The sequence below is a fragment of the Malus sylvestris genome, chromosome 4 (assembly GCF_916048215.2).
Source record: "Malus sylvestris chromosome 4, drMalSylv7.2, whole genome shotgun sequence".
In the NCBI taxonomy this organism is placed as follows: domain Eukaryota; kingdom Viridiplantae; phylum Streptophyta; class Magnoliopsida; order Rosales; family Rosaceae; genus Malus; species Malus sylvestris.
Window position 1 is genome coordinate 4,097,828 of NC_062263.1, and position 14,388 is coordinate 4,112,215.

General features: G+C 39.9%; 1 protein-coding gene, 1 long non-coding RNA gene and 1 pseudogene across 8 annotated transcripts in view; 1 reads left to right on the forward strand and 2 right to left on the reverse strand.

Moving 5' to 3' along the window:
- Positions 1-10,254, forward strand: part of LOC126619267 (MDIS1-interacting receptor like kinase 2-like) — a 43,070-nt pseudogene extending 32,816 nt beyond the window's left edge.
- LOC126619268 (probable E3 ubiquitin-protein ligase ARI7) overlaps positions 1-14,388 on the reverse strand; it is a 45,538-nt gene that overhangs the window by 18,731 nt on the left and 12,419 nt on the right. The window lies entirely within an intron of this gene.
- Positions 12,167-14,195, reverse strand: LOC126619281 (uncharacterized). The gene is made up of 2 exons (XR_007622015.1): positions 13,010-14,195; positions 12,167-12,351 (listed from the first exon to the last, which is right to left on the reverse strand). It is a non-coding gene; the product is annotated as an uncharacterized LOC126619281 (long non-coding RNA).

Genomic DNA, 14,388 nt, shown 5'->3' on the forward strand with positions numbered 1-14,388 from the left:
TTGGCCGGTGCGCAAGGTATCAATCTCTTCATATCGCTGAGTACTACAACTTTCCTTTTTGAATCACCCAATTTCGTTGAGTATTGAAGAAGTTATATCCATTTGAATCTTACCCAGTTTTTGGCACCTCTGAGGCTTTCGAGTTGTTTTTTCGGCCAAACCACGATGCGTTAGATGTCGTGTGAGTTACCATTCTCTTCGTATCATCGAGAACTACAACTTTCATTTTTGTTTCACTCAATTTTGTTGAGTATTGACAAAGTTATTAACATTTAAAGTTTGTCTAATTTCCGGCCGAATTCCAGCATTTTCTTTCGAATGAGTCCGGCTACCCACAGTTCAGTAAACCCAAGCCCTTGGGCCGAACAAATTAGGGCCTTCTGCCCGTTGAAAACTAAACCCAATCCTTTAAAGCCTAACCCAAAACCCTTTTGGAAATTTAGGCATTTCGGCCCAAACTCTCCAACCCAACCTAAACCTTTTATTTTTATTTTGTTTATTTTGTTTTAAAACCCAAAGGAATAGGGTCGGGCCTTCAAGCCCAGCCCATTTGAGAACCCAAGTGAGACAGGCCTTTGGGCCATTGAACCAGCCCAAGACCCACGGCCTTTCAAGCCCAAACCTAATATAACCCAGCCCTAAACCCATTTTAAATTAGAAATCCTTAACCCATTAACCCATTATCCTAAGCCCAACCTACCTAAACCTAAACCTAACCCAAGTCCAAACCCTAAGCCCTAAACCCGGTTGGAACCTTCCAAGGATATTCCTATAATCTTTCGAGGAATATTCTCTTGAATACTCCCATGTTGATCTTTTTCGGAAATTTAACCGGGACACTACTTAGGGTAATTCGACGTCCTGAATCCATTTTCGAAGTCTATTTTCCCAAATTCAATTGTTATAATAGAGTTTTATTAATTGGACCTTTTATGTGCTTAGGGGCAATTATTTGTGACGATTCCTTGTTCACTAATTTGCATGGCTCTTCAGCGACGAAGTATCTATGAGTGGACCCCTTCTAAAAATGCATGTTTTAATAGTATAAATGCATACATGAAAAGCATGATTTAATGATTACGTTTTATGAAATGTTTTATGAGATAACATGTTTATTGAGGCTAGTTTGAATTATTATTATTCTTCCTATAACCTGTGTTCTTTATAGAATATCTGATGGATGACGATATAATATTTAAAACATGTTTCGAACACCTCTTTATAGTATAGATCATGGATGATTTTATACTATGAAGTTGCTTTTCAAATATATGTATATTCAATGATTTTGTACTTACATAGTGGTCCCTATTCCGCTACGGGACGAGGGATAGATTCCGTCCCGGGCGACGGTTACAGTGTTGGCATAGGGCCTGAAGGGTTTTTCCTCTTGCAATTAGCACAGGGACGGGGAGCTGGCACGTGGCCTGGGGGTGATTTTCCTCTAGCAATTGGCATAGAGATGGGGAGCTAGCATGGGGCCTGGAGGGATATTAGACGTTCACCAGTGATTACGATATACATGAGTTATGATTTGAGACATTGCACGGCATGTTAGGTTACGGAAAACCTATTTTATTTATCATGCTATATGTGTTTTCATAAAATATGAGGGTTAGTATGTTGATAACTGTTTTACTATATATATATATATATATATATCAACTTGGTCCACTCATGTTTGTTTTGCGCCCTCTTTAGGACTTAGAATCGAGGCATACAATCCCGACATCAAGACACTTTCACAGCGGCACCTTCGAGTCCTCTCGATGTAGGACCCATTCTTTTATTCATTCAATTTTATATTATTTCTTTTAGTATTCTAGTTAGTCATATACTTTGAACACATTCCTTTTGTGCACATTAATTATATTTAAATTTCTTTAATCTTATTCATATTTTAGTCCTCATGCATTCAATAAATGACTTTTGTCACCCTTGGGTGTCGGCCAACACGTGTTTATCCTAATATTCGAGGAATATCGGGATCAGGGCGTGTCATACATAATTACCATTTTGCCATTTTTATGTAAATACTGTGTATCAAAAGTGAGGGTAAAATAGAAAAAAATAGGGATATGATTGTCATTTTCTCAAAAGATACAAAATTACTATTTTGCCCTCCTTATGTAAGTATTGTGTATAAAAAGTGAGGGCAAAATTGAAAAAAAAGTGAGGGCAAAATTTTGACAAGGAGGGTTCTCTTAATAGAATAGATATATATAACATAATATATGTATATATATGTGTGTACTCATGGTGATTATTGATTAATAATTTTTTTAATATAATATATGTGTACGCTCAGTATATATATTAAAAAATTTAGGTCTTGTGAAGCTTCGCCTCACTTCTAGGCCGGACTATCCTTCGGACGTCTTACCACGCCTCACGCTTTTAATACATTGATAAGTAGACAAAATAAAAGCCACTTTTGAATCTTTTATTAACTTCAAATCTACACCTAAAGAAGTGAAAAAACACGGGCTAGACTGAAAGAGCTCAACAACATGTCTCGTACTTGAAAGAAACTAGACTTTATAAAAAAATTGAGTAAATTACATAGTAGCCCCTCAGGTTTGAGGTCAATTACAACCCCATACAACAACTTTAAAACATTTCACTTTCATACATCCAGTACCATTTTATTTCAAAATAACACCTCCGTTAGATTTTTCATCTATTAGTCTGTTAAATGCTGACGTGGCTGCCACATTTGTGCTGATGAGGCTGCCACGTGGCAAAAAAAATAATTTTTTAATTTTTTAATTTTTTTAATCTAATCTTCTAAATATTAAAAAAAAGAAAAAACCTGAAAGCTTTACCCGCAACCCCCAAAACCAGAAACCAATTAATCCCAAACCCACCTCCCCATTAATCCCCCCAGAAACCTAGCGCAGCAACCTCCTCCTCCCCCCCACCCCCCAACGAACCATTCCCGTCAAATCCCCCTTCCCCCGACGACCCATTCCCGTCAAATCCCACCCCCCCTCCCCGACGACCCACTCCCGTTAAATCCCCCTTCCCCCGACAACCCACTCCTTTCAAATCCCACCTCCCCCCCCCCGACGACCCACTCCCGTTAAATCCTCCTTCCCCCCAACCCGAGCCTCGCCTTTTCCCTGCAACCCAATCCCACAAATTCCACCTCCAAAAAATCATTCCCTTCACCATCTTCATCCCCACTCCCAATCCCAACACCACCGAACTGTGTGGATCTGAGTTCGCGGGGGGTGGGGGAAGGGGTTAATGGGATCTCAACCCAGAAAAGAAAAGCAAAAAAAAAAAAATGCACAAATCTGGGATCTAGGTTCGCGAGGGGGGGTGGGGGAAGGGGTTAATGGGATATGGGGGGTTCGCCGGGGGGGGGGGGTTGCCGGAGAGAGAGTCAGAGAGGGAGAGAAAAGAGTGAGAAAGCAGAAGGATGAGAGAGAGTGATGGATATAGGATTGGTGTTGGGGCGAATAGAAAGCGGGAAGAAGGTGGGGATTTTGGATCTGGGGAGTTTGGGGTTTGAGAGAGAGAGTGAGGAGAGTGGGAGGAGGGTCAAACCGCTGAGGAGGAAGGCGTTGGCGGTGGTGACCCGGCTGAGTTGTGTGGGTTTTGGATCTGGGGGGTTTGGGGTTTGAGAGAGAGAGTGAGGAGAGTGGGATGAGGGTCGGGGGTTGGGTCGGAATGGGCTCAACGTTCTGGTCGTCTCCGTGGCAGTGAATTTGGGTCCTGCGCTGCATCGCGGCCTGTACCGCAGAGCTCTCTCTCTGATCCTTCTGCTCCTCATGGAGGTCCTTCGTCACCACCCGATCTCGCCGTCGACCGGGATTTCTCATCGTCGCCTTGCTGCTCCTGCTCGTTGTCGTCTTCGACGACGAAGATGATGCGGGTGAGGATGACGTCCTTACAGTTCGGGGGGGGGGGATATGGGTTTCGCGCCGGAGGGGTGGTAATGGGATCTGGGTTAGGTTTCGCGTCGGGGGGGGGCGTGGTAATGGGATCTGGGTTGGGGGGTGGTCGTATGGGGTATGGGTTTCGCGGGGATATGGGATCTGGGTTGTTCTCTGGTTTTTTTTTTTTTTCCTTCAAAGGTGTAGGTATGGGGTGGGGGAAGATGGGAGCAGGGAAGAAGAAGGCTGAGGGGGGTTCACGGGGGTGGGGTTTTGTTCAGATTCTGGGTTTTTATTTTTTTATTTTTATTTATTTAGAAGATTTAGGTATTTTTTAAAAAAATTAAAAAATTATTATTATTGCCACGTGGCAGCCTCATAAGCACAAATGTGGCAGCCACGTCAACATTTAACAGACTAATGGATGGAAAATCTAACGGAGGTGTTATTTTGAAATAAAATGGTACTGGATGTATGAAAGTGAAATGTTTTAAAGTTGTTGTATGGGGTTGTAATTGACCTCAAACATGAGGGGCTACTATGTAATTTACTCTAAAAAATTTAAGACAAATTAATAAAGTAGTCCAACTTTTGGTCATCTATTATTAGTAATGTGGAGTCCATTGAATTAATGGCTGACAAGTGCCCCATTCAGGACGTGTAGTTGGTGTGGTCATGTTGAAGACTAATAATATTCAAAAATTCCAAGCGTCAACTCCACGCTAGACGGGAAGACTCGGGTCAGTCAACACTGGCACCATCAGCTCTTGATTGAGTAGAAAATCCTTTCAGAAATTCCAAGCGTAAAGAAAGGATTAGAAACTCTGCACCTCCAAAGTTCGTACTAGCTCATTCACGCAAATATATTCAATTTTATTACTTCACTTGATTGAAACTGAAATATTATGTTTAATTTTGTCAAACAAAAACTTTTAAGATTATCCATATATACACTATACAATTTACAATTTACTATTGGATTGTTTTATTAACACCTCACGTATTGTTGAATACACCTCACATCTACTTTTTCAATCAAAATGTATCCCCTCCTGAGCATGGGGACTAGAGACTGCTGAGCAGCCCATCTGAGCCCTTGAAATTTGATCCAACGGCTGTAATTATTATAACTTTTAGAAGGACCTCCTGTTTGTAGCCGTTAAATCAAATTTCAAGAACCCAGATGAGCCGCTCAGTAGGCTCCGGTCCCCATGCTCAGGAGGGGATCCGATTCCCACTTCACATAATTTCCTATACTACCCTCACACCCCAAACTTTCTACATACACCCCACATTTTTTCACATACATTCAACATTCTCTCATTGTTCATTCTCACCACATCTCTAAATTTCAAGACTCTCGCTAAACATGTAAATGCTAATTATGAGGTCAACTAAATGACATTCGATTGTTGGTTTATTTTACTGGTAGAGCACAAATCCAGAATTTGTATCCTTCTCTGTTACTCCTTTAGAGTTAATCTCACAAAATTTTGACCCAAAAAAGAATGATAGGACATGGGTGAATTTTTTTTTGCTTTTTTCAAAATTATAATGGGTTCAATTCTTTTTATTGTACAAAACTTTAAAAAAAGGTAGTGCCGACAACCAAGCTTACCACTTAGAGAAAAAATTGTTTATATTATAATGGATTTATTCTTTTTTTTTTTGTTGAGAAACTTAAATCTCAAAGCTTTTCCTTAAACCTAAACTCCAAGTCTCTCTGATTTTCTTTCTCTCTCCTTCCATTGAAATTAAGAAATGCAATAGAAAATCACAATTTAGATCATTCTCAGTTCAGGTGTAGATGAGAAAATATTGTAAATTAAGGTACAAACATAATTATTTCCATGAATGTGAGCAATAATAGAAAGTATATACTACTACAGGCACTTGCAAGGATTAGAAAGGTCCACTCGCATGGCCTTCAACATTCCTTCTTTTGTGTTGCCACAGTGGAGGCATTTCTTGAAGAAACACGGGTACGTAGTATCAAATCTTGGAGTTGCCACAGGAGAGACTGCACCCCGTCTTCGTGTGTGATATACGTTTACATGCCTCAACCCACACGCTTGACGTTCATGTTGGATATTATATGCGTTAACTGTTGTGCTTTGGCCTGTTCGTTAGTGTGAAAATGAGATTCAGATTACAACATCACCAAAATACAAACCCACAGTTGAACAATTCAAAATATAAGAAATAAAGACACCGAGAGAATTACGAGATTTGTCAAAAACTTGTCTACGTCCCCAAAGAGATATTGTTATTTACTATGAGAATAACAGTACAAGTCATGAGTTAAATTGACATAACCCAATCTCAAATCCCTTATACACCCACTCCTAGAATTTTCCTAAGAGCATCACCCTACCCCAAGAGTTCTTTCATTAGAATAATATTCACTCTAGCTCTCTAGATTTTTATCAACCCATGGTCAACCTTTCCCATGGGAGAGCCGGGTGCTCTCCCCTTTGGATGCTTCTATGATGCTTACCTTCCCACTATCCAATACCAAAAAGTCTTAAGTTCACATAACATAATCAACACCTAGCCTACTTAGCATGCACCCTTTCTTCCTTTTTCCTTCTTCCCTTTTTTTTTCTCAAGCCACACCTGTGGCTTTTTCTCTTCTTTTTTTTTTTTTTTTTTTTTTTTTTGCATCACAACTTCAAACGTCCGTAATTATACCATTATAATCCGGACTCACAAACAGTTTTCACCTATGCGTTCGTGATCTCGATATCTATTCAATAATATAATTTGTGACCTCGAATGGTCTACGGATTTTAAATAATTAATTTCTCAAAAAATATAAAATTTCAATAACACCAATACGTATAATATAATAGTGAAATTCAGGAACGGGATTTCACATGCTATATGTGTTTTCATAAAATATGAGGGTTAGTATGTTGATAACTGTTTTACTATATATATATATATATATATATCAACTTGGTCCACTCATGTTTGTTTTGCGCCCCCTTCAGGACTTAGAATCGAGGCATACAATCCCGGCATCAAGGCACTTTCACAGCGGTACCTTCGAGTCCTTTCGGTGTAGGACTCATTCTTTTATTCATTCAATTTTATATTATTTCTTTTAGTGTTCTAGTTAGTTGTATGCTCTGAATGCATTCCTTTTGTGCACATTAATTATATTTAAATTTCTTTAGTCTTATTCATATTTTAGTCCTCATGCATTCAATAAATGACTTTTGTCACCCTCAGGTGTCGGCCAACACGTGTTTATCCTGGTATTCGGGGAATATCGGGATCGGGGCATGTTATACATAATTACCATTTTACCATTTCTATGTAAATACTGTGTATCAAAAGTGAGGGTAAAATAGAAAAAAATAAGAATATGATAATTATTTTCTTAAAAGATACAAAATTACTATTTTGTCTTCCTTATGTAATAATATTCAAAAATTCCAAGCGTCAACTCCCGCTTGTCGGGAAGACTAGAAACTGGCACCATACGGCTCTTGATTGAGTAGAAAATCCTTTCAGAAATTCCAAGCGTAAAGAAAGGATTAGAAACTCTGCACCTCCAAAGTTGTTACTAGCTCCCATATTTATTTCTGACGCATACAAACTGGCGAAAAAACATATCCTACTGCAACTCTAAACCATGACATTTCTTTATATGCTCCTGCTGCTGTCCGCATTCCCACTGATCAAAACGACATCTATATCTCCAAGACAACAAGCTGAATCTCTCGTCAAATGGAAGGACGACTTTTCTTCTTCTTCATCATCATCGCCACCTTTGCTACTCAATTCATGGTCCCTCACCAACCTCAACAGCCTCTGCAACTGGACTGCCATTTCCTGCTCCAAAACCAGAACAGTCTCCAAAATAGACCTCTCCAATATGCACATTTTCGGAACACTGTCTCTTTTCGCCTTTCCCTTATTTCCAAATCTCACCCACTTCAATCTAAGTGGCAACTATTTCGAAGGGCGTATACCGCATGCCATTGGAAATCTCTCCAGGCTCACATCTTTGGACTTGGGCAACAACTTTTTTGAGCAACAAATTCCATCTGAGATTGACCAGGTAACGGAGCTTCAGTATCTAAATCTCTGCGACAACTTTCTCTCTGGTACCATCCCTTATCAACTGAGCAATCTCCAAAAGGTATGGCACATGGACCTTCGATCAAACAATTTTAACTATACTGATCAAGATTGGTCAGAATTTGCAGGCATGCCTTCATTGACCTACCTTGCTATGTCTATGAAAGGTGATAATCTATTTCTTTCAGAATTCCCAGAATTTATATCTCAATGCCGGAACTTGATGTTCCTCGACTTGTCTCAAAATAATTTGTTTGGCCAAATTCCAACTTCGATTGGCCAACTTAGAAAGCTTCAGTACCTTGATCTTTCATACAACTCCTTAAACTCTTCTATCCCTCTCTCTATAGGCCAACTCAGGGAGCTCCAGTACCTTGATCTTTCATACAACTCCTTAAACTCTTCTATCCCTGTCTCTATAGGCCAACTCAGGGAGCTCCAGTACCTTGATCTTTCATACAACTCCTTAAACTCTTCTATCCCTTCTGAGCTTGGTCTTTGTACAAGCCTCACACACTTGTACCTGGCTTCCAATAAACTCAACGGGGAACTGCCTCTGTCCTTGTCCAATCTGAACAACCTTGTCGAATTGGGTTTGGATAATAATCTATTTACTGGTCAAATCCTTCCTTCTCTGGTCTTCAATTGGACTAAAATGGTCTCTTTGCAACTTCAGTCCAATGAACTCAGTGGGGAGATTCCTCAGAATCTAGGCAATTTATCTCAGCTTCAGCTGCTCGATTTGTCACACAACCATCTTTCAGGGCAAATCCCACCATTTGTCAACGTGTTATCTCTTACTGACTTTGATTTTTCTTATAACAACTTGACTGGCCTAATCCCATACAATTTCCAATGGGCACCAGCAAATGCTTTTGCTGGAAACTCTGGCTTGTGTGGGTATGTACAAGGACTAGACAGTATATCAACTTGCCCCAACAGAAATTCCGCAAAGAATAACAAAAGAGTTCTAATTGGTGTCCTTGTACCTGTTTGTGGTTTATTAATGGTTACAATTGTCATTGGTCTTATGTTCCGTAAAAAATCCAGTCTCGTTTTGAACAAAGTCAACACTTCTGAAAACTTTGAGAGTTTGGAGTCAATGATATTGCAAGAGGAAGTAAAGTTTACGTTTGCTGAAGTTGTGAAGGCTGTAGATGACTTTCATGACAAGTACTGCATTGGGACAGGAGGGTTTGGAAGGGTTTACAAGGCAGAGTTGCAATCAGGCCAAGTTGTTGCAGTTAAAAGGCTTAACATGTCAGACTCTAATGATATTCCAGCAATTAATCTCCATAGCTTTCAGAATGAAATCCGAACTTTGACAAGCATCCGGCACCGGAACATCATAAGGCTCTATGGCTTCTGTTCAAGAAGGGGGGGTTGCATATTCCTTCTTTATGAATACTTAGAGAGAGGAAGCCTGGGAAAAGCTTTGTATGGAGTTGAAGGTGTTAATGAACTTGGTTGGGCTACTAGAGTCAAAATTGTGCAAGGACTTGCTCATGCACTTTCTTACTTGCACCATGATTGCTCTCCACCAATTGTGCATCGTGACATAACCGTCAACAATGTATTGCTTGAGTCTGATTTCGAGGTTCGTCTCTTAGATTTCGAAATAGCCAAGTTATTGAGTACTGATTCATCCAACTGGACAGATATTGCTGGTTCGTTTGGCTACATAGCACCAGGTAATGTAAACTTAATTTGTACATTTATGATTCATCTTTTTGCTTATTGGGATATGTTTTAAGGTAGCCAATTGTGTTTTTATTGATGTGTAGAGCTTGCATACACTATTCGAGTCACGGATAAATGTGATGTATATAGCTTTGGAGTGGTGGCGCTCGAAGTCATGATGGGAAGGCACCCAGGGGATATGCTAGAGTCCCAGCTACAAGAATCATCAAAATCAAGGAGGGACAATGAATCTGCAAAGATTTGTTAGACCAAAGGTTGGAGCCGCCAACCAATGAATCTGCAAAGGCAGTGGTGCTTGTGGTGACAATGGCCTTGGCCTGTATACGAACGCGTCCTGCGTCCAGACCCACGATGTTATTTGTGGCACAAAAACTCTCGGCTCAAACCCTGCCTTGCCTTCCCAAACCATTTGGTATGTTGACAATCAACAAGCTAATGGCACTATAAAAAATAAAACAAAAAAAGAAGACAAGGGCGAATAGCTCAAACTTCCCTTTTGTATTCCTACCACAGGCAATTCCATCTAATTTCTCATGTAATAGATATTCAATACCGTAATTACTCATCTGTATTATTTGTCGAATGCGGATTAATGTGTGATGAACTTTCTTAATCGTAATTGCATTAAACCGATAATCCATAATGTGTCAAAATAACTCCAACAACAACAACAACAACAAAGCCTTTTCCCACTAGGTGGTGTCAAAATAACTCCACAATTAATAAAAAGAAAATTGAATTATGGATTTGTGTCCTTCCTCTAGTTCAAAGAGCTACCCTAAAAAATTGAACCTACCCTAAAAAATTGAACCTACATGGATAATTTTCGCCCTGGATTACTTTGAAAGCAAACACATATGGAACTACAGGATGCAATCTGACCTTGCATCTTTGAACCACGTCGCGCGTCGAAGTACATTTGATCTTCCAGGCATTCTTAAACTTTTCTGCTATGTCGAATATAGGTTTGTGCCTTTCCTCTCTAAATCTGCAACAGCCAGAACTGCTTTCACATTCACACTACAGCACAATATAAGACACTTCGACACAACAATCTGTTAAATTAGCAAATGGGGAAGTGGTGGAATAACACCGTAGTATTGTGAGCAAGTCTCGGGTGTCAAGGCCACGGGGGAGGTCCCTGTGGCTTTGGAACCACCGACATAATGATAAACAAGCGTGGCTGCTGTGCCTCAATCCAACACGGACCAGGACAGCAAATCTATAGCTTCTGTGCGTTAAACCAAATCCCATCAGGAGTTGTTCTCATAGTCTTTGAATTATAATTGTAACTCTTTTAGATTAATCGTTGTCCTTCACGGATTCATCAAACCAAAAGCACATATGGATTGGAGGCATGGGGAGACAGTATGGTATCTGCTTACTGGTTGACTTGCTTTAAGCGATTTTTGAGCTGAAAATTTCTTGCAAAACTAATAAACAAGAACAGAGAATGCAGCAAACAAGTTGACTCTGCAGAAGTTGCTGAAAGAGCAAAAATAGCTGGATGAGATGTGACCCTTATCGCGTTGGACTTCAATTGTCAGGTGATACTTTCAGGCCACGCTTTGCCTTAAACCGACTGCATATGATTGTTAAAAGACTGACCAAGACTGTTATAAGAATCCAGATTTTCACTTTGTGGTTCATTCACCTGCGCAATGAGAAACGTTCTACAATCGAACTAACAAAGAGACGCATGCAGTGAGAAATCATCTTCGTTGAATTCTGAATCAACTCCCTCATGTCCATCAAACTCAGAAAGGCCCATGAACATCTCAATTGGAACTTCTTTTGATGCAATATCTTCTTCTATGCGATTGTTAACCACACCAACTGGTTCACTGACATGAACTTTTCCATTTTTGGGTTCTACAGCATAATATTTGGTATCTAAAGGTACAATTTTCTCACAACTTTTGGTTGCCCTGCTCAACCTTGAAGGAAAAGTATAAGTCCGCTGGACACCCTTGTATTTTTGCTTCAATTTCATAATCTTCGATGATGCTGATCCCGAGCTGAAAACAAGTCGTACCCCCTGCCCTTCTTCGACATCCATGTTCCTATCATGGTGTTCTAACAGAATTGAATCTAGTGGAGTTTCAGAAGCTGTTATACTTATGCCCTTCCGGGTGACATGGAAAAGTAATTCCAGTTTGCTTCTGAATTCCAATCAGTTTTCTGCTCAAACGGCCAGAAAAGCGATTCATCAATAGTGGTTAGATCTTCCAAATCTTCAGCTTCAGAAGCATGTCCTGATGCAAAATCACACCAGAATTAGATGACTGAAAGTCATGACCCCAGCAACTACTTTTGTAAGGTGGGCTGGGAAAATCAGACAGAAACCAATCTGACTTTCAATCTGTACCCGGTGCCAATTTGTCATCAGGTGCAGCAGGTTGTTGTGCATGATCTTGATTAGGGTACTCACTACGCATCATCTGTCCTCCAATACGATCAAATATATTTGCAATCAAGTCCTCATAATCATCTCATTCATCTGTTGTTCTTAGCCCTGTCTTGATCTCATCTGCAACAGAGGCCACAGCAGCAGCAGCAGGATCAGGCAGGAGATCAAACTCTCCAATCAAGGCCTCCAAATCAAATCTCAAAGATCATCATCATCATGTTTTCTCTCACTACCTCTCTATCTGACCCTGCAGGGCAGACGCCTAACAAACTGCAAAACCACAATCAACACTTTGAAGAACTCTTCAAAATGAGATAATTTTAATACACTTCATACCAAAAAGGGCATACATATAGAACATGAAACAACAAATATGCCACAATTTGAAGCATGAAAAGGCAAGCATACCTTGCCTACAGATAATATACTATCGGAGGGAGGAACAGAAAAAGGTAGGTGCATTGGCCCTCCATGCAATATATACTTCTTGACCGTACATAAATTTGAAGGTCAATAATGTAGAATAAGAAACAAGAGTATAAAGTATAGAAGGAAGCCTTGTTCAATTCGACAAGGACAGACTTATCTGAAATCTAAAATCACGACCTATGAGTGCAATGTTCACCATCATCGTGTTTCTCTTAATACCAGGAAATTGATGACCCTTTGCAATTGAAATAATAGCAGACACATCAGAAATGCAATTGAAGGCATTTCTTTCAAATCATCAAAATGACAGTCAAATATGGGCTGTGAGGATTGTCATGCTCTCACAAATGCGACATACATAATATCAGAAACATCAACAGCTACTGAAACTGAAAACCTAAGAGACAGTAACTTCAAAAACTAGTCCTGCATGATAAAGAAATCTACACCAAAAGAACTGCGAGTACACAGGAAACAGCATGTGAGCTCCGCATCCTACCTCGTACTTAAAGAGATGCAATTTGTAAAGAAAGAATAAAGTGCTTCAATTTTTTAGAATCACGACCATCCTGTTGAGCAGAGAAATTAAAGAACTCATAGGGAATCGACGTGAAAACGAAGTGCCGGTTGTCGACTACCTGACGCCCTCCCCCTCCTCCTTTGTCCGGGCTTGGGACCCGCAGCGTAAGATAAACTTACACAGGCGGAGTTAGAAAATCAAAGAACCGTAAAAAGAAAACCAGTTATGGACAAGATGTCAAGACCAATAGAACTGTAAAAGCAAAACAGTCCAAAAACACAACTGAGGACAACAGCGAGAAACTTGCATTGCTGGTCCAATACAGAACGTGACACATCTAATATAGACTAAGGTATGAATACTAAAAATTAAAGAGAGAAAACTTACATTCCACAAAAAATCCATAAAAACAGTGGCAAGAAACATGATAATTGTCCTTATCGTCAACAAAACTATCAGCACGTTCACAAACTGACACAGAACACTTAACACACCATGTTACCATCAAAATTCAAGCACAATACACAGAACATGCACACGCTCACAAGCCACATATGCAGAGGGAGTAATTCAAAGGAAAAGAAAACATTAATTTGGTTTTCAAATTTGGTATAGTAATTAAAATCATCAACCTTGAAACCTTTTGTCAATAAAAATAAAAAGAAAGTAAGAAACTTGGGTGGAAAAGAAATGTATTATAAAGCATTCAGTGCATTAAAATTGGAAACGATCCTAGAAGCTCATACATAGACATGACTGGGGGAAACGCAGTAGAGACCTGAGGTGCGGCAAAATGAAAGGCAGGCAATGGATCAGTACGGCAGAGAAGAAGGCCCAGGTAAACACCTATACCAAATTTCTTAATTAACTAATGAACCAAAAGAAATCAAAGCATATATACTAAGAACGGAAATAAAATATATCCTGATCATAACTGTGCTTCTATATGCACGCCATGGAAATTAGACAGCAGCCGTCACCTCTACGTCCCTCTATTGATCATTCACAGAATCGCTCATCCACAAACTGTCTGTCCAGTAATTGAACCCATCTAACGGGTTGCCCAAGGGCTTTCCGGAGAGGGCTCTATCGCGAAGATAGGAACTGACCAATTCTTGATCAGTAGGATGAAACCGAAAACCCAATGGCATACCGTAATAACCCACCTCCATTTTTAAACGCGATTTCAATTCAATGCAATTCAAAACAAAACAAATGCAGCAGCAAAAACCCTAAATTTTTCTTGGGCACAAAATAAAGAAGAGAAAATAAGCGAGAAATTAACGAGAAGAAAAAGGGAAACCTGGAAGCCGATTTCGCTCGCTCGCCGAGGAAAGCAGCTCGTCGACGTCTCCTCA